Below are 21415 nucleotides of genomic sequence, written 5' to 3'. Positions count from 1 at the left end.
AGATCAGTATTGAATGTATAAATATGTTAGGGCATTTAGTTGTCAAGGAAGAGAAAGTGTTGAGCTTCCTACAGTTTCTGGGTCCTTCAAAAGTATAGAACCGCTGCCCCTGCCATGCAAAAGGCGACTAAGGAGGGTTGGGCATAGGGTTAGCAATCCTATCCTGTAAAAATAATTATTGCTACAGAAACATCAGTAGCATCAAAACCAAGCCAGCCAGTCTTGGGAGAGGTAGGGCCTCTTTTGGAGAGCCGTATGACGTGGAGAAGTGAAAGCCAAAAGGCTCCTTCACCAAAATACCTACTGTCAACCAAGAAGATCTCCAGAAATGGCATCTGGAAAGTGAGGACCATGTATGAAGCTGGGAAAACCCTACAAGTTGCAAAAGAATTTCAGAACAATAAATTAGATATTTTGGGACTCTGTGAAACTAGATGGACAAATTCAGGGCAAGTACAACTCACTTCAGGGGAAACTATCATCTATACAGGACACATGGAAGAGAAGGCACCACACACTGAGGGAGTAGGATTAATGTTATCAAAACAAGCAAAGGGATCACTTTTGGCTTGGGAAACATCAGGATCCAGGATCATGTCTGCATCCTTCCGCATCAGTAATAGGAGAATAAATCAAAACATTGTGTTAGCCTATGCCCCTACAAATGACAAGGACACCATTGACAAGGAAGATTTCTACAATAGTCTGCAAGTAGTCCTGGAGAAGCTGAAAAGAAGAGACATCACCATCTTCATGGGAGATTTCAAAGCTAGAATTGGAAATGACAACACAAGATTTGAAGAAATAATGGGGCAGCATGAACTTGGAAGCAAAGATGAAAATGGAGAGCTATTTGTAGACTTTTGTGCATTCAACAAAATGGTAATTGGTGGCAGCATATTACTTCACAAGCGGATCCACAAGGCAACATGGATTTCACCAGATCATCGAGCAGAAAACCAGATTGACCGTATCTGTATCAGTAAGAAGTTCAGAAGATCCATGCAGGATGTCAGAGTCCTTAGAGGTGCAGACGTGGCATCAGATAATCATCTTAATATTGGTAAGCTTCAGCTCAAACCTAAAAGGAATTATGCTGCAAAAAGCAAAACAAAAAGCTATGCAACACAATTTCTGAAGGACCAGGGGAAAAGACAATTCAACTTAGTATTGCAGAACAGATCTCAAGCCTTGGAGAACTTAAATGAAGAATCAAGTGTGGAGGGGATATGGGAACAAACCAAAGATGTCTGGACCACCACATGTGAAGAAGTTCTAGGTAAGAAAGACCACCATCACAAACCATGGATTTCTGCTGAAACATTCAGAAAAATAAAGCTAAGAAAAGCAAAAAACGGATGCACTTAACAAAAGGAAAACAAGAGTATCAAAGACTGTTGCACAGATAAACTATACAGAAGCAAATAGGAAAGTGAAAGCAAGCATCAGAATGGACAAAAGAAACTAGACTGAAGACCAAGAAAAAGAAGCAGAGCAGGAAGCATCAAAAGGGAACATGAAAGGACTGTTCAACACAACCAAGAAACTCTCTGGCAAATTTCAACCAAAGATGGGCTGAACACTTTGAACAGCTTCTAAACAGACCATCACCACCAGAACCACCTGTCATCCCACAAGCAGAGAACGACCTAGAGATAGACTGTGGCACTCCTACCAAAGAGGGATCAGAATGGCAATCAAGCTCCTAAAGGACGGTAAAGCTGAAGGACTTGATGGTGTACCTCCAGACGCACTCAAGAGCGGTATAGATATATCTATTGAAATGATGCACAACATCATATAAAAGGTCTGGGAAGCAGAAGAAGTACCCAAGAACTGGAGAATAGGACATCGAGTTAAAATCCCTAAGAAAGGAGATCTCCAGGAATGCAAAAACTACAGAAGGATAATGTTGCTTTCAGTGCCAGGAAAAGTTCTGAGTAGAATCATTTTAGAGAGATTGAAAAATGCAATGGACGAGAAGCTTAGAGATAAACGAGCAGAATTTTGACAAAACAGGTCTTGCACTGATCAGATTGCAACTCTTAGGATCATCACTGAACAGCTGCTGGAATGGAACACATCACTGTACATTAATTTTGTAGATTATGAAAAAGCATTTGACAGCCTGGACAGAGAGACTTTGTGGAAACTAATGAGGCACTTTGGGATTCCAGAGAAGTTAACTAACTTGATAAAGAAGATGTATGAAGATATGGAGTGCAGAGTAATCCATGTAGGTCAGTTGTCAGATACTTTCAAGGTGAACACTGGAGTACGACAGGGATGCTTACTGTCCCCTTTTCTCTTCCTGCTAGCGGTGGACTGGATTATGAAGCAAACAACAAGTGCTCCTGTCACGTTTTGTCACCCTGTAACCTTATCTATCAATCTTTCTGAGTTATGGAGGACAGCATGTGTATAAATGTCTCTCTCCGGCAGACTTCATCATGATCATCATGACTCCAGTATTTCTACTATTTTTTAATGTTTCTTAACTGTACATGTGATTTTTTTGTGTTCTATCGCTGAGCAGTAGTGAGCCATCTGTTTGGCCTATCAGAGTTCTCTTTGGGAACTAGTTGACTTGATCAGCATTTCTGGTCTGGCTATTGTTCACAATTGCACTTAATAAAAAATAACATTGTTCAGACAGCTGGATAATCTTGACTTTGCTGATGATTTAGCACTACTGTCACACAGCCATGCTCAGATGCAAGAGAAAACAGATCTTCTAGACTCCACATCGCAGAAAATAGGGCTACACATCCATATAGGGAAAACAAAATTAGTAAAAGTAAATGGAGGAAACAACACAGTTAGCCTAAGAAATGCTCCTCTGGAAGAAATTGAGTCATTTGTCTATCTGGGAAGCATTGTCAACAAGAAAGGAAGTACTGATGAGGAAGTAAAGACCAGGATCCAGAAAAGCCAGAGGAGCCTTTATTATACTACTCCCAGTTTGGACGGCAAAAGAACTAAGGTTAAGCACCGAAATGAGAATCTTTAACTCAAATGCCAAATCTGTCCACCTATATTGCTTTGAAACTTGGAGACTGACATCAGAAGTAATCAGAAAAATCCAGACCTTCATCAACAAATGCCTACATCAGATTTTGGGGCTAACGTGGACTGACTACATCAACAATACAGAATTATGGCAAAGGACCAACCAGACACCAGTTGAGGCAGAGATCAAGAGAAGGAAGTGTTGCTGGATAGGACACACATCGAGGAAGCTCCCAAACTGTGTCACCAGACAAGTTCTCACTTGGAATCCTCAGGGCAAGCGAAATCGAGGTAGGTCCAAGTCCACATGGAGGAGGGAAGTGTTCAGCGATGCCAGGAGAGTGAGAATGACATGGTCACAGCTGGAGAGACATGCACAAAACAGGTCGATCTGGAAAGATGTTGTTGATGGCCTATGCTCACTTGTGAGTTGAAAGGCAGAAGAAGAGAAGGTGAGTAAGGTACTTAACGATCTGAATGACCAAGAGATCAGTATTGAATGTATAAATATGTTAGGGCATTTAGTTGTCAAGCAAGAGAAAGTGTTGAGCTTCCTAATGAGTATTAAGGTGGATAAGTCACCAGGACCTAATAGGATTTACCCCATGTTATTGAAGTTGACAAGAGATGAGATAGTTTAACCCTTGACCATTACCTTTGTGTCCTCTCTAACCACAGGCAACATTCTGGAGGATTGGCGAGTGGCTGACATTGCACTTCTGTTTAACAAGGGAAGAGTCCTGGGAACTAATTGCTGGAGAAAATACTTAGTGATAGGATATATGAGCATTTGGAAAACTATGGCTTAATTAGGGAGAGCCAGTATGGCTTACCAACTTGATTAAGTATTTTAACAAGGTGACGAGAGAGAGTGATGAGGGCAGGGCAGTGGATGTTGTCTACATGGATTTAAGTAAGGAGTTTGACAAAGTCCCCCATGGAAGGTTAATCCAGAAGATTAAGATGCATTGGGTCCAGAGTGAATTGACTGTTTGCATTTAGAACTGGCTTGCACATAGAAGAGGGTAGTGGAAGAAGGGACTTATTTGAGCTTGAGGACTGTAATTAGTGGAGTTCCACAGGGATCTGTGTTGGGACCTCTGCTGTTTGTGATGTATATAAATGAGCTGTATGAAAATATGGATGGGGGGGTTTGTAAATTTGTAAATGATACTAAGATATGTGGCTACTGTAGAAGACTGGCAAAGAATACAGAACAATATCGATTTGCTGCAGGTATGGGCTGAGAAATGGCAGCTGGAATTTAACCTAGACAAAATGTGTGGAGTATTATACCTCAGTAGGGAAACTGCAAGGAAACAGTGCACTGTTAAGGGCCACATGCTTAACACTGTTGCTGAGCGGAGAGATCTTAGGATCGAAGTTCATAGTCCCTTGAAAGTGGCTACACATGTCAATAAGATGGTTAAGAAGGCTTGTGGAATGCTTACTTTGATGAATTGAGGCATTGAGTTCACAAGTCAAGAGGTTATGTTGCAACTTTATAAAACTTTGGTTAAGCCGCATCTGGAGTATTGCATACAGTTCTGGTCACCCCAATATAGGAAGGATTTTGAGGCTCTAGAGAGGGTGCAGAAGAGGTTTACCAGGATGCTGTCTGGTTTAGAGGGCATGTGCTATCATGAGAGGCCTGATAAATTTAGGTTTTTTTCTCTGGAGCACCGAAGGTGAGGGGAGATCTAATAGAGATTTACAAGATTATTGGAGGAACATGGAATGACTAGGGAGAAGGTGTGTGGGAAACTGAAAGGTTTGAAGGTAGATAAGTCACCTGGACCAGGTGGCCTACATCACAGGGTTCTGAAAGAGATAGCTGAATAGATTGTGGAGACATTAGTAATGATCATTTTTGAATCAATTGATTCTGGCATGGTTCCAGCGACCAATCAGCGCTCAGGACTGATTAGCAAGAGCAAATTAAAGTAAGACAGGGACAAGGGGAGTGGCCATCATTGGAGTGGTCAGAGTTAAAGTGGAGATTTAGAGGCTTTAGCTCTTCGAGAATTCAACTAAGAGAGACTTTAGTCAGAGAAGGCAAAAAGTAGCTGTAAAGGAGTTTCTTTCCACTTCTTTACACCTGCTCAATGAAAACAGCAGAAATGCCAGGCAGGTTAGTGGAATTCTCCTCTTGTGGGATGTGAGAAGGCAGGGAGACCTCTGGTATCCCTGACAACTACAACTGCGAGAAATGCATCCAGCTGCAGCATCTAACAGTCCGTGTTAAGGAGTTGGAACTGGAACTGGATAAACTATGGATTATTCAGGAGGATTAGGATGTGATAGATAGGACATATAGAGAAGCAGTTACACCCAGGGAGCATGACACAGAAAACTAGTTGACAGTCAGGAAGGGGAAAGGAGTTAAAGAGCCAGTACAGAGTGCCCCTGTGGCCATCTCCCTCGACAACAGGTAGATCACTCTAGGTACTGTTGGGGGAGGAATGACCTAGCAGAGGAAAGTCACAGCACTCAGGTCTCTGGCACTGAGTCTGGCTCTGGGATTCAGAAGGGAAGAGAAGAGAAAAGATAAGTGGTGGTTATAGGGGATTCTTTAGGTTGGAGGACAGAAAGGAGGTTCAATGGGTGAGATCGAGGTTCCAGGATGGTATGCTGCCTCCTGGGAATCAAGTCCTCAGCATTCTTAAGTAGGAAGGTAAACAGCAAGAGGTTGTGGTCCATGTAGGTACCAAAGACATGGGTAGGAAGGGTGACAAGGTTCTGCCAAGGGTTTGCCAGGAGTTAGCTACTAAGTTAAAGGGCAGGACCTCCAGGATTATGATCTCAGGAATGCTACTTATGTCGCATGATAATGGAGCCAGAAATAGGATGATTATACAGGTTAACACATAGCTAAGGAGTTTGTGTAGGAGTGAGGGCTTCAGATTTTTGGATCATTGTGGTCTCTCCAGGGAATATGGGACCTGTATGGAAGAGATGGTTTGCACCTGAAAGGGGACTAATATCCTACTGAGAAGGTTTGTTAATGCTACATGGTGGGGTTTAAAATGGGGTTGCAGGGGGATGGGAACCAAAGTGCCAGAACAAATAGCGGAGAGTTTGTGGAGACAGATGTTGTGAGACATTGTGACTAGTGTCCAGAGCTATGTGCATTTCAATGCAAGAAGTATCATATAAAAGGCAGATGAGCTCAGGGCATGGATCAACACCTGGAATTATGATGTTGTAACCATTAGTTAGGAGTGGTGGGATTGGTAGCTCAATATTCTGGGGTTCCTTTGTTTTAGACATGACAGAGGTGGTGGTGGATTAAAGGAGAAGGTGTGGCATTACTATTCAGGAAATGTCACAGCAGTGTTCAGTCAGGACAGAGTGGTGAACTTGTCTAGTGAGGTATTATGGGTGGAACTAACAAATAAGAAGGTATGACCACACTAATGGGGCTAGAGTACAGACCACCTAACAGTCCGAGTGATTTCGAGGAACAAATTTGAAGAGACATCGCAGAGTGTTGCAAGAAACATCAGATTGTTATAGTAGGTAATTTTAATTTTCCACATATTGACAGGGACTCCCATGCTGTAAAAGGATGAGATGGGATAGAGTTAGGAAAGTTTCCTTCATCAGTATCTGAAAGTCCCAATGAGAGTGTGTGATACTTGATCTGCTATTGGGGAATGAAACACGGCAGGTGACAGAAGTTTGTGAAGGGTAACACTTTGCATCCAGTGACCACAATACCATTAGTTTCAAAGTAAATATACAAAAGGATGGGTATGGTCTGTGGGTTGGGATTCTAAACCAGAAAAAGGCCAATTTTGATGCTATCAGAAATGATCTGTCAAGAGTGTATTGGGACAGGATGTTTCTGACAGGTGTACTTGGTAAGTAGGTGACCTTCAAAAGTGAAATTTTGAATGTACAAGCTTTTATGTGCCTGTCAGAATAAAGAGTAAAGATAACAAGTAGAAAGAACTTTGGTTTTCAAGAGCTATTGAGGCCCTGGTTAAGAGAAAAAAAAAGAAGTGCATAGCAGGGTATTTGATATGGGGTACTTATTGTGTATATGAAATGCAAGATCTTTACTTTCCTTGATCGATAAGCAAGTTCAGAATGTCTCCGAACACTGTAGCCATCTGGGCCATGCCATCTTCTCATGGCTACCACTGGGCAGGAGAATAACAGCTTGAAGTCCCACACCATCAGATTACAAACAGCTACAGGTTGACCTTCACTAATCTGGCACCATTGGGACCTGATCAGTGCCAGATTCGTGAAAATGCCAAATTACTGAAGGATCACATTAAGCAATAGCTAACCGCCTCATAGTACCTTTAAAATATCATGTAAATCAGTACAAGTTAAATAATAATGAAACAGAAATATTAAATGAGTAGCAAGTGAAATTTTAATTAAGTAATATACTGTACAGGCACAGATAAAATAAAGGGGTACAGGTAAATGTACAGGAATATATATACAGAAAAGTTGAGCACTTCCGCTTCTAAAGTGAAACATTTAATATACCTTCAGGCAAAGTTACATGTTTGCAAGTGTGGGGTTGTCAGAATCATCAACATGTTCATCTTGAAGAATGAGTGAAGCATCAGGAACAGGTGCTGAAACTGACAACAGTTTCTTCAAAAACTCTTGATGTTGGTGGAAGCACATTTGGGTGAGCAGAAGTTGATGGCACTGGATTTTGAAGTGTTAGCTCCCCGGTTGCACTTTTTCTAGCAATTTCTTTGAACATATCTTCCAAGGTAAGCTGTTTCATATATTTTGGTTTCTCTCCGATTCTGCATCTGCTGTTGTTAGTGTTCTTCTCGGTGTACGTTTCCAATACAAAGTAGTCTTATCAGCATTGTACACCTGTACGGGGCTTAATTTTTCATCAGAGTCTAACTCAGCGAACTCGTCAACAAACTCTGCTGCTGTTTCCTTGTCTGCTGAATGTTTTTCACCACACACTGCACGAAACTGTAAGCCATGACGCTGCTTGAACCGATTAAGCCAGCCTTCACTATAGTCACACTCATAATCTATCCTAGTTCTTCATGAAACACTTTTGCTTGTTCCTTCACCATATGTCCAGATAGTTCAACACCTTCACTTACACGAAGATTAAACCACATTATCAGCACTTTATCTAGTTCTGAACTTCTTCCGTCTTTCATCGTTTTTCTTACGCACATCTGTTTCTTTGAGCCACTATCAGCAAGCAACTGTAGCAGTTTTTCTTTCTGTTTCTTTATATCATACACTGTGGAAGAGCCAATGTTGTAACACTCGCACAGGCTTTTCACTGATACACCTCTGTCCAGTTTTTCCAAGAGTTCAACCTTATCTTTAATGGATAATGCATGGTATTTTTGCTTCATAGCACGAGGTGCATTTCCTTTACTCACTGGGCCCATAATTAGGGCTAAAAAAAGAGCCCATGATATTAATAAATGCAGGAAAACAAGCAGGAACCGCCTGTCTGTGCTTACAAGAGCACACTGGCATGTGAACAAATCTAGCGCAACCAAAACAATGCGCAGCAGATTGGTATGGTGGCCTGGGAAATCTGAAGTTACAGTTGCACGGAAAATTTCAAATCAGTGCCAGATTATCGAAGGAACCAGATTACAGGTAGTTGGATTAGTGAAGGTCGACTGTACTTTCCTTCAACCATTCGGTTCTGAAACAAACCTGCACAACCCTAATCACTACAGTAGAATGGCAACACTTCAACCACCTTGTACTGCAATAGACTTTGTTCTGTTCTAATTATGTTCTTCATTGGATAATTGAGTATAATTTATGTATGTTTAATTTATGCAGTTCTTGTGAATGCTGCATGTCTGATGCTATGTGCCTCTGATGCTGCTGCAAGTAAGTTTTTCTTTGGATGTCTGCATACGTGCACTTTCACATGTGGCAATGAACTTGATTTTTATTGAACAGGCAAAAAAAGGACAATAAAAGTTAGTTTCAAGAGTCCCAGCACAGGTGTGACAAACAACTAGGTAATTATTCAAAGATGAACCAACAGCATAATATAGAGTCCTTCCCATTGGACCAGCAATGAGAAAGTGACACAGCTGGTTAAATCCCGACGGCCAGACTCTGCCAAAGTGTGTTTGAGTGCCCTGGAACTAGCTACATAGTGTGCATACTTGTTGAGAGAGCATGTGTAAATTCTCTCCTCATGGGGAAATAGATTTCTTACTCAGCTTGGGTATAGTTCTGCAGGCTTCTGCCTGAGTGGCTGACCCTCACAAGCTCTCAGATCATTGGGGGAACGTTCATTCCATTCCTCAGCTAATGCATGAACAATTACCGGGGGAGTATGGCACTTCCAACTGAATGTAACCTTCCAAGGCAATGAGGAGGCCAATGAGGCAAAACTTCAATACACAGTGATGTTAGGTCACCCCTCAGTCTCTTTCAGTAGAGATGTACAGGATAAAGGCTAAACACAAGCAAATTGGACTGCCATGCTGGGGGGTGGGGGTTGGTCGAAACCGACATGACAGAGAAGGCTTGTCAATTGGCCTGTTTGAAGGATGCCTCAGCTCTTTCACATTGGTTGCCATGTGTGCCACAGCACTTGTGTCCACTTTCAGGTGCCTCAGGCTTCCCTTTGTCTCCAGGCACTCACACTTACACTGAGGTCACAGCCAGTGCTGAAGAACCATTGGGAAAGTATCCTGCAGATGTGAGGGCCCACACTATCTGTTTGTTGCATTTTAGTTTTGTAATAGTGTATCTTTGATGTAAATAAATAAATTCATAATCAGTGTCTTCTGCTTCACTTACCAAACACATGCACCTGCTTCCTCATAACACCATCCCCCTGCAACTCCATTTAAAACCACACCAGCCAACCCCCTCCCACCCAATCCCACCATGCAGCATTAGCAAACCTTCCCTCAAGGATATTAGTCCCCCTTCAGTTTAGGTGCAAACCATCCTTTCTATTCAGGTCCCACCATCCCCAGAAGAGAGCCCAATGATCCACACATCTGAAGCCCTCCCTCTTGCACCCTCTCCTTAGCCATGTGTTAAACTGTATTATCTTCTTATTTCTGGCCTCACTAGCATTTGGCACAGGTAAAAATCCAGAGATCCCAAACCTGGAGGTGCTGTCTTATAACTTAGCACCTAACTCCATGAATTCACTTTGCAGGACACCATCACCCTTCGGGCCCATGTAATTGGTACCAATGTAGACTATCCTCTGACTAAAGAATAGAATTAACTAGATTCTAATCAGTGGGAGATGTATCAGGGGACCTGCTCCAAAGGATAGCAGTGGAAGATTTAGACCAATATTATACTCATATCCCTGCTCAAATGTTGTGCATTTCTTCTACAAATTTTGACCTATATGATACTGAACAATGTAATCTCATTTGAAAATATAGAAATTTAAACAGTTCAAGGCAACAGCTTTTTCCTGTCACAACCACTATTAGACCATATTGAGAGTAACATCTAGAAGAAGTAGAATGTTGAAGAGCTCTGAAGACTTAAGACACTGACATTCTAGAAACCCCTCCTGCGTGTAAGTGCCATTCAGACGGCAATGGACAAGGGCAGACTTTCCACTCTGGAGGCTGCCAACTAATCCCTGCAAAGAAACTAAGACATTAGAGAACTTCTAGTTGGAAGCAGTTCCATTCATAAGTATTATCCCAGGGCCAAGGGGTTATACCTATCAGGGATGCAAGTGCAGATTGTGTTTCTCCTTCTCTTGGAAAGAAGGCTATGGGGTACTCTACTAGAAGGTTGGGCACATAAACGTTTCTGTCTGTGGAAAAGACCAAAAATGAAAGCCATAAATATTGGGCAATCAACAATAAATCCAATAAAGAATTGAGCACAAACATTGACATGATGTTAAGCAGACCTATATAAACCTACTCCATGATCAATCTAACCTTTTCCTCCAACACAGCCCATAACCTCCATTTTTCTTATATCCATGTCCCGATCTTAAGAGTTAAATGTCATTGTATCAGCTCCATTTTCCTCACTCAGCTCTTCCTCAAAGCTCTGCTGTTTGCCAGGAAAATACTCAGAATTTGGGTGAAGTTTCTCCTCAACTAAAATTATAGACCAGTGAGTCTTATGTTCATTGGTGGCAATCTAATGGAGAGGATTCAAAGGGGCAAGATTTACAAGCATTTGGAGAAGATTCATCTGATAAGTGAGTCAGAACGGCTTTGTGAATCTGAATGCTTACAGCAATAAATAACTAAGTTCTGTGGGATCTGATCTCTTTTACAATCCTGATGAAGGGTCTCAACCTGAAACATTGACTGTTTTCTCTTTTCCATGGATGCTGCCTGGCCTACTGAGTTCCTCCAGCATTTTGTGCTTTGATTTCCAGCATTTGCAGATTTTCTCTTGTTTGCAATGTTACGCCTGTGCCCAACTCTGAGGGGTCGAAGGGTCCCAAAGCAGCCCCCTCCTTTTTGAGAATCACAAAATCACTATTAATTCAGGTCAGGAGACCCAGGAAATGAGAGAGAGACATTTGGAATGTCTTGGCCCCTCGACGATACAAAGCTACGGGAAACGGCCATTGTCTCCTGGAGACTGAATTGTGTATTGAGTACTGTGCTTCGTGGAAGCCCTCAGGCAACGTGGGCTGGTTGGGGGATGGCATCATTCCACCCTGATTGACATATGAGACCCCGTGAGTGGGGATAAAAGAGGGTCTGTGGGAACAGCCCCTCAGACGCACCAGAAGAAATGCTAGAAATCTTGTAACAGCGTAATAGCGAAAGTCGGTGGAAAGCCACGTGCGTCCTTTTCCATTTGCCTCAGAATTGGTGGGCCTTGCCACAGAAGAACGGTTTTAGCTAACAACAAAGGAGAAATCAGCCCCAACGACTCTCGAAGGATTGACATCATAAAAGGAATGGGCAAGTTTTAATCCGTCTCTCTCTCCAACCAAAAGCTGCAGCTTGAATGAACTTGAGTGACTTTTATATTTCCATCGGACAATACATTATCCCCTAGACAACGATAGAGTTATTTCTTATTGATTATTATTATACCCACACTTTTAGATTTAGTATTGACAACGTATATTATCTCTATGTTTGCATCGATGTTATTTTTGTGTATTTTTATCAATACTGTTAAAAATAGTACCATCAGACTTCAACGGACCTCTCCATCTTTGCTGGTAAGTGACCCAGTTATGGGGTACGTAACAGCAATAACATTACTTTCCATTTATCCTTACTGCTTACCCCACCACACTCAAGACTGCTTTTTCCACCTTCTTTCCCCACTGCAAACCTTCAGAGTGATTTCCATCACCTGGTAGGTTATGACTGGCATTGTTAGTGTGGACCAGACACATGGCTTCAAACCATCAGAAGGTTTATAGCTGAGGCAGCCACACTTTGGAAAATAAGGCTGGCTCAGGCTGGCTTTCTATGTTGCACTAAGAATCAGGTTTAATATCCTCAGCAAATGTGAATTTGGTTGACTCTGCAGCAGCAGTACAGTGTAATACATAGTTGTAGAGAAAAACCTACAAGTTACAGTAAGTAACAGAAAACCTACAGCACAATACAGGCCTTTCGACTCACAAAGCTGTGCCAAACATGTCCTTACCTTAGAAATTACCTAATGTTGCCCATAGCCTATATTTTTCTGAACTCCATGTACCTGTCCAGGAGTCTCTTAAAAGACCTTATCGTATCCACCTCCAAAACTGGCACTGGCAGACCATTTCACACACTCAGCACCTTCTGCATTAAAAACTTACCCGATATCTACTCTGTACCTATTTCCAGGCACCTTAGAATTGTGACCTTTTCAGCCCTGGGAAAAAGCCTCTGACTATCCACATGATCAATGCCTATCATCATCCTATATCCCTCTATCAGGTCACCTCTCATCCTCCATCACTCCAAGGAGAAAAAATCAAGTTCACTCAACCTACTGTCAGGGCACTACAGCAGGGATCCAATCACAGACCCAGTACTGTGCCCACAGTGATATTATATTGATTAACAAATCCCAAGGTGCAAACAAAGCCAGCATCAAAGCTCAGGCAGAGATCAAAACATCCAGAGAAATCCAAAAACCAAAATCAGGAGACAGGCAGAGCACAGGTATGAATGCTGGAAAGGCTCAGGAAAATTCACTAGCATAATCTAGCAGCAAACAGGTGAAAACACAGGACTGAAATACACTGAGCAATAAAGAGAGAGGCAGATGATAGGTGAAGAACAATGAGATACAGGTGGCAGCAATACAGGTAATAATGAGAAGCAGATGAGAGATGAAGTACTCAGTAATACAGGGGCTGGAGTAGAGCAGGAGCGGGGACAGGAGCACTTGGCAATACAAAACCACAGACTGACAACTAGATAGAAAAACACAAAAAGATAGATTTCAACTGGAGGTACTGACACCAATTCTCATAAAGCATGCTCCTCAATCCAGGCAACATCCTTGTAAATCTCCTCTACAACCTTTCTATAGCTTCCACATCCTTCCTGTAATGAGGCAACCAGAACTGAGCACGGTACTCCAAGTGGGGTCTGACCAGGGTCCTATATAGCTGCAACATTACCTCTCAGCTCTTAAACTCAATCCCATGATTGATGAAGGCCAATGCACCCACTTCTCAGCCCGGTTTTGCATCCTATCAATGGCCTGCTGTAACCTCTGACAGCCCTCCACACTATCCACAACACCTCTAACCTTTGTGTCATCAGCAAATTTACTAACCCATCCTTCCACTTTCTCACCCAGGTCATTTATAAAAATCACAAAGAGTAGGGGTCCCAGAACAGATCCCTGAGGCACAACACTGCTCACCCACTTCCAGGCAGAATATGACCTATCTACAACCACTCTTTGCCTTCTGTGGGCAAGCCAGTTTTGGATCCACAAAGCAATGTCCCCTTGGATCCCATGCCTCCTTACTTTTTTAATAAACACGTACAAAAGCTGGATGAACTCAGCAGGTTGGGCAGCATCCGTTGAAATGAGCAGTCAACGTTTCGGGCCGAGACCCTTCGTCAGGACTGAAGAAGGAGGGGCCAGGGGCCCCATAAAGAAGGTGGAGGGAGGGTGGAAAACCAATCAGAGGAAAGATCAAAGGGTGGGGGAGTGCATAGGCAGGAGAGGTGAAGAAGGAATGTAAAGGGAAAGCACTATGGGTAGTAGAAGAAGGCAGAATCATGAGAGAAGTGATAGGCAGCTAGAAGAAGAGGCAGAGTGAAAGTGGAATGGTGGAAGAGAGAGGAAGGGAATTACCGGAAGTTGGAGAATTCAATGTTCATGCCAGGGGGCTGCAAACTACCCAGATGGTATATGAGGTGTTGCTCCTCCAACCCGAGTTTGGCCTCATCATGGCAGTAGAGGAGGCCATGTATGAACATATCAGAATGGGAATGTGAAACAGAGTTGAAGTGGGTGGCAACTGGGAGATCCTGTCTGTTGTGGCGGACGGAGCAGAGGTGCTCGACGAAGCAGTCCCCCAATCTGCGTCGGGTCTCGCAGATGTAGAGGAGGCCACACAGGGAGCACCGGATGCAATAGATTACCCCAACAGACTCACAAGTGAAGTGTTGCCTCACCTGGAAGGACTGTAAAGAATGTTTGACCACAGCATCTGCAGCGTACTTTGTGTTTACTTTTTTAATAAGCCTTGCATAGGGTACCTTGTCAAATGCCTTGTTGAAATCCATTTACACTACATCTACTGCTCTTCCTTCATCAATGTGTTTAATCACATCCTTAAAAAATTCAGTCAGGTTCGTAAGGCACGACTTGCCTTTCACAAAGCCATGCTGACTATTCCTAATCATATTATGCCTCTCCAAATGTTCATAAATCCTGCCTCTCAGGATCTTCTCCATTAACTTACCAACTACTGAAATAAGACTCACTGATCTATAATTTCCTGGGCTATCCCTCTGGAACCTCTCCTGTCCCCATTGATGATGCAAAGATCATCACTTGAGGCTCAGCAATCTCCTCCCTTGCCTCCCGCAGTAGCCTTGGTTACATTTTGTCCAGTCCCTATGATTTATCCAACTTGAAAAGCTCCAGTACATCCTCCTTCTTAATATCTACATGCTCAAGCTTTTCAGTCCACTGTAAGTCATCCCTACAATTGCCAAGATCCTTAGTGAATACTGAAGCAAGGTAAAAAACACAAAGTGCTGGCAGAACACAGCAGGCCAGACAGCATCTATGGGAGGAGGTAATAATGACGTTTCGGGCCGAAACCCTTCATCAGGAGTCAAGGTACTCATTAAGTACCTCTGCCATCTCCTCCGGATCCATACACACTTTTCCACTGTCACACTTGATTGGTCCTGTTCTCTCACGTCTGATCCTCTTGCTCCTCACATACTTGTAGAATGCCTTGGGGTTTTCCTTAATCCTCTCCGCCAAGGCCTTCTCATGGCCCCTTCTGGCTCTCCTAATTTCTTTCTTAAGCTCCTTCCTGCTAGCATTATAAGCTTCAAGATCTCTATCATTACCTAGTTGTTTGAAACTTTTGTAAGCTCTTCTTTTCTTCTTGACTAGATTTATAACAGCCTTTGGACACCATAGTTCCTGTACCCCACCATCATTTCCCTGTCTTATTGCAATATACCTATACAGAATTCCACACAAATATCCCCTGAACATTTGCCACATTTCTTCCATACATTTCCCTGAGAACATTTGTTCCCAATTTGTGCTTCCAAGTTCCCGCCTGTAGCTTCATATTTCCCCTTACTCCAATTAAACGCTTTCCTAACTTGTTTGTTCCTATCCCTCTCCAATCCCATGGTAAAGGAGATGGAATTGTGATCATTATCTCCAAAATGCTCTCCCACTGAGAGATCTGACACCTGACCAGATGCATTTCCCAATACCAGATCAAGTACAGCCTCTGCTCTTGTAGGCTTATCTACATATTGTGTCAAGAAAACTTCTTGAACACACCTAATATCTCCACCCCTTCTAAACCTCTTGGTCTAGGGACATGCCAATTGATATTTGGGAAATTAAAATCTCCCACCACAACAACCCTGTTATTATTACACCTTTCCAGAATCTGCCTCCCTATCTGCTCCTTGATGAACCTGTTACTATTGGGAGGTCTATAAAAAATACCCAGTAGTGTTATTGACCCCTTTCTGTTCCTAACTTCCACCCACAGAGACTCCGTAGACAATCCCTCCATGACTTCCTCCTTTTCTGCAGCCAGGACACTATCTCTGATCAATAGTGCCACTTTGTTCATAATACTCCTTGCATTAAAGTAGACACATCTCAAATCATCGGTCTGAGCGTATCCCTTCTCTACCACCTGCCTATCCTCCCTCTCCCACTGTCTTCAATCTTTCTCTATTTGTGAGCCAATCACCTCTTCCTCGATATCCTCAGTTGTGCAAAGTACATTAATAAATAATTAAATTGAATAAGTTGTGCAAAAATAGAAATAAAAAGTAGTGAGGGAGTGTTCATGGATTCAATGTCCATTCAGAAATTGGATAGCAGAGGGGAAGAAGCTGTTCCTGAATCACAGAGTGGATGTCTTCCGTCTTCTGTATCTCTTTCCTGATGGTATCAATGAGAACAGGGCATGACCTCGGTGATAAGGGTCCTTAAGAGTGGACACTGTTTTTTTTGAGCCATCGCTCCTTGAAGATGTCCTGGATACTACAGAGACTGGTGCTCATGATGGAGTTGACTAACTTTACAACTTTCTGCAGCTTACTTTGATCCTGTGCAGTTGCCCACCTCCCCCCATCTCCCATACCAGATAGCGATACACCCAGTTAGCATACTCTCCACAGTACATCTGTAGAAACTTCTCAGTTTGTTTGGAGATATACCAAATCTTCTCAAACAAATAAAATATAGCCATTGTCATGCCTGCCTTGTAGCTGTATCAATATGTTGGGTCCAGGTCAGATCCTCAGATATATTGACACCCAGGAATTTGAAATTGCTCACACTTTCCACTTCTGATCCTCTATGAGGACTAGTGTGTGTTCACTCATCTTACCCTTTCTGAAGCCCACAGTCAGCTCTTTGGTCTTTCTGAATGCAAGCTTGTTGCCACAACACCACTCATCACTGCTGTGCACCAAACAGTGGCCTGATTGTCAATGAGACAAAATTCACATCAGGGGGTATGTGACATGATCTCCTCAAAACAGGGAGGATACATTTTTCACACAGCAGTAATGTTGTAACTGTTAATACTACCTAACCTCTTTTCTGTGCACAGATGCCAGTTCAGGACTGGCTGGGTCAGATTCCTGAGGGCTGGGTTCAGAGTCAGAAGCTGAAATCATTGCAGGGTTGACTCTGCTTGCCTAGCACCTTGAGGTGGATACTATGCTTTAAGAAAGTGTAAATAGGAGTGTGCAGCATCTTCCAGCTTGCTGGCACATTACAGGGATCAAAGCCCAAGGAATAGAAGGATATGCTCCTAATATGGGCATGTGGGATTGGTGTAGATGGGCAAGAAAGGTCAGTATAGACAGAGTTGGTCAAAAGGCCCATTTCTATGCTGTGCAACTTATTGACTCTGTGATAGCAATAATTTCTCAGATCTGAGTGCATCTGGTGCAGAAAGACAAACAGAACATGGGCAAGTGATAGTGCTCCCGCACTCTCTTCTTGTAACACTTGTTGGTAGTGCATTCCCTTTATCCACAGTTGAGAGAGATGTGGTAATATTGGCTATAGTAACTAAACCAGACAGTGCAGAGAAGATGAGTCAAACAAAGATACTGCTCATGGCAAGACAATAAAATACAAATCAATGTTGAAGGCAAGAGTTTCCGATGCTTGCAAGATTGTGTAAACTGGCTGAGGTTCACTCTCCTATTTGATAAATGACACACAAACTCTGGCAATCATGAGGAAGACACTACAGCGGCTATAATCCTTTAGGAGTTTAAGGAGATCTGGTCTGTCATCAAGGACTCTAGAAAATTTCTACAGATATGCCATGGAGAGCATTCTAACTGGTTACATCACCATCTGGTATGGTGAGGCCACTGTACGGGATCAGAATAAGCTGCAGGAAGTTCTAGATTCAGCAAGGACCATCTTGGACACTTGCCTCCCCATCATTCAGGAAGTCTTCAAAAGGTGATACATCAAGCTGACAACATCCATCTTGAAGGGCTTTCACCACCCAGGACTTGCCTCTTCTCATTTGTACCAACATGGAGAAGGTACAGGAGCCTGAAGATGCACACTTAACATTTTAGAAACAGTTTCTTACCCTCTGCCATCAGATTTCTGAACAGTCCAGAAACCCATGAACATTCCCTCACTATTCTGCACCATGTGTTTGTTTATGCCAAATGGTCCATTTCTTATCATGTTTACAACATATTTCACAGCATCTATATTGCAGAAACAGACACAAATCAGTTGTCACCATGACAGCCAAAATGGTAACTGCAGGTCCTGTGACTGAAGAACAAGAAAACGGGACAAACTTACCAACTGGAGCTCTGGAACTGAGTGGCTTAATGTCCATTCCTGACTGTCCACAAAGGCCTCTGAGGAGAACAGAATGGCCAGGTTTTGACTGACAGAATCAGGAAAAACCTCATGCAGATCACAACCTGAAGATTGCACTTTCAAAGTGCTCACATTACCTACTTCCACATTACAGGTCAGAGAGTAAATATAGTTCAAAAATCTTTCGAAGTTTTTTAATATGTATAAACTTTAAATGAAGAGCAGTCATCAGGTAGGCAATCAGGCTACCATCACAGTGGGAACACATGGGACATAGGAGTACAATTATTCTATTCAGCCCATCGAGTCTGCTCCACCATTTCATCATGGCTGATTTACTGACCCTCTTAAATCCATTCTCTTGCCTTCTCCCTGTAACCTTTGATGCCCTGAATAATCAAGAACTTATCAACCTTTGCTTTAAATATACCCAATATACTTGACTTCCGCGGCCATTTGTTACAACAAATTCCATAGATTCACCACCATGGATGTCGCTCTATTCTAAGGCTATGCCCTCTGGTCCTAGAGTCCCCCAGTCTCCCCCACTTTGGGAGACATCCAGCCTTTCTAGGCCTCTCAATATTCAGTAGGTTTCAATGAGATACCTCCCCACCCCCCACTCAGTCTTCTAAATCCAGTGAGTACAAAGTACAGAGTAAATTTATTATCAAAGTACATATATGTCACCATATACAACTCTGAGATTTGTTTTCAGCCCCAGAGCCATCAAACGCTCCTGATATGTTAACCCTTTCATTCTCAGAATCATTCTCATGGACCTCCTCTGGACTCTCTCCAAACACAAACATCTTTTCTAAGATAAAGGGCCAAGAACAGCTTGCAGTCAAAGTGCAGTTTGACAAATCAAAATGAATGCTAACATTGCATTTCCCTTCCTTACCACCAACTCAACCTGCAAGGCAACCTTTAGGGAATCCTGCAGGAGGACTTCCAAGTCCCTTTGAATTTACGCCTTAATTCCTTCTACAAAAGTGCATGACTGTATATTTCCTTACTCTATATTCCATCTGCCACTTCTATGCCTAATCAGTCTATGTCTGAAGGACATTCTGCTTCCTCAACACCACCTGCCCCTCCAACTATCTTCGTATTGTACTCAAATTTGACCACAAAGCCTCCAATTCCCTAATCCATATCATTGACATTGAACGTGAAAAGAAGTGGTCCCAACACTGACCCCCTCTGGAACATTTCAACCAGTGTTAGAAGTGTAAAAAAAGCTTTTATTTTTAGTTTGCTGACAACCCAAGCAACAGACAACTGTTGAACTGACATTACTAGTTTGGTCAAGAGATTAATACTGGCTGCAGGACTCTGTGGAGAATTCTATTGTTCCTCTTGAGGTAGAGCCCCAGATCTTTTAAGTCCATATAAAGGAACTGACAGAGCCTTTCCTCAATGCCATCTATCTGCCAGTGCAGTGCTCCCTCAGTAACGCCCTTCCCATAGTGTGAAGCTTCCTCAGCACTGTACTGGAGCATTATCCTTAATGTTCCTCTTAAATCTATGGAGTGCAGCACAAAGTCAAAGATCATTAACTCATAAGCAAGAGAGTGCCACAGCTGAACCTTTCAGAGGAGTGATGAGCTTGTCAAGTCAAGGGCTCATTTAGCAACTTGTGTCCCTGGCCATTGGATTTCTGTTGCAGTGTCTCAGCAGTGGGTTTAGACGTAGCATCCAGTGTGAGCATGCCATGCTTACAGAAAATGTGAAACAGTCATGAGAAAATATAATTGCAATCTCTTTGTCTTGAGCATGTTTAACAGCTCCATCCCATTGCCAGGTGGTCGATACAAGAAAGAAAGAAATGTCAATGGTCAGAACCACTTGCTGCTGATTGGGGATAGAGGTCATCCAGATGCACAGGTGAGTGTTTAACAAAACTTGGCCTGAAGCAGAGGTGCATTGATCCAGAGGCACGCCAGATACCGAGGCCAGACTCACGAACGCCAATACCAAACTTTCAAAATCCAACACCCTTTACCTTGCTGGGAACTGGAGTGGATGAAGAGATCCAAGAATAACTGAGCTCTGGTGATGACTACATGGTGCTGCAGTTTTGGGTGTGTTAGTGACTAGTTACTTTAGCAGCCTCCTTCAATTTATTTGGCATTTCCTGGAAATATAACACAAGTGGGAAGGAGGTAGTGCTGTCCAGACTCATTGTATGCACAGTATGGATAAAGAGAGTCTTCAAGTTTGATTCATGAATTCTGTAACAGAAAGGCAAGTCTCCATTCAATTATATTCCCATTCAGACTGGAAGAACTTTATGGATTGGGCAGCATCTATGGAGGAAAACAGATAGTGCTTAACGGTTGCTCCAGATGCTAGCACCTGCAATCTCATCTCAAGCTCTGATCCTGGAATGGGGAGGTGCTGAGTTGATAAAGGTCTGCTGTGCTATGCTGGGGTTGGGAAGAGCTCTGCAATGTTTCCAACTGATGCACCAAGCTCAATCATACACAGCAGGAACTATAAAATGCATTTGAAATTTTGTCAGAGGGAAAACACGTTGAAATTTTTAATTCATCCAGTATTTTGAATAGAGGAAGTATTAAAATTTTAAGTGCTGTTGAATATTTGAACTATCTGCTTCTAACTGCCCATAGGCACAATAAAAGATTCCACTAATATGCTGATTGATGAGCTCTGCCCTAATCATTTATGTTAACCCTTTCATTCCTGGAATCATTCTGAAGCTCCTCTGGACACTCGCCAATTCCAGCACATCCTTTCTTAGATAAGGAGCCCAAAGCTGCTTAAAGTACACCAAATGCAGTCTGACCAAAGCTTTATAAAGGTTCAGCATTACATCCTTTTATTGCAAGCTCTCAGCATGAAGTGTTGTTTGTACCCATAGGCGCCACAAGACTCGCAGTTGAGTTCTTCC

At 42.7% G+C, this 21415-nt stretch overlaps 1 pseudogene; it reads left to right on the top strand.

Annotated features, from left to right (window-relative positions):
• Positions 1 to 255: 255 nt before the first annotated feature.
• LOC140736374 (uncharacterized) overlaps positions 256 to 21415 on the top strand; it is a 95917-nt pseudogene continuing 74757 nt past the window's right edge.

Source organism: Hemitrygon akajei, chromosome 11 (genome assembly GCF_048418815.1).
Source record: "Hemitrygon akajei chromosome 11, sHemAka1.3, whole genome shotgun sequence".
In the NCBI taxonomy this organism is placed as follows: domain Eukaryota; kingdom Metazoa; phylum Chordata; class Chondrichthyes; order Myliobatiformes; family Dasyatidae; genus Hemitrygon; species Hemitrygon akajei.
Note: the sequence above shows the minus strand (reverse complement) of the source record. Positions and strands in the feature narration are given on the sequence as shown.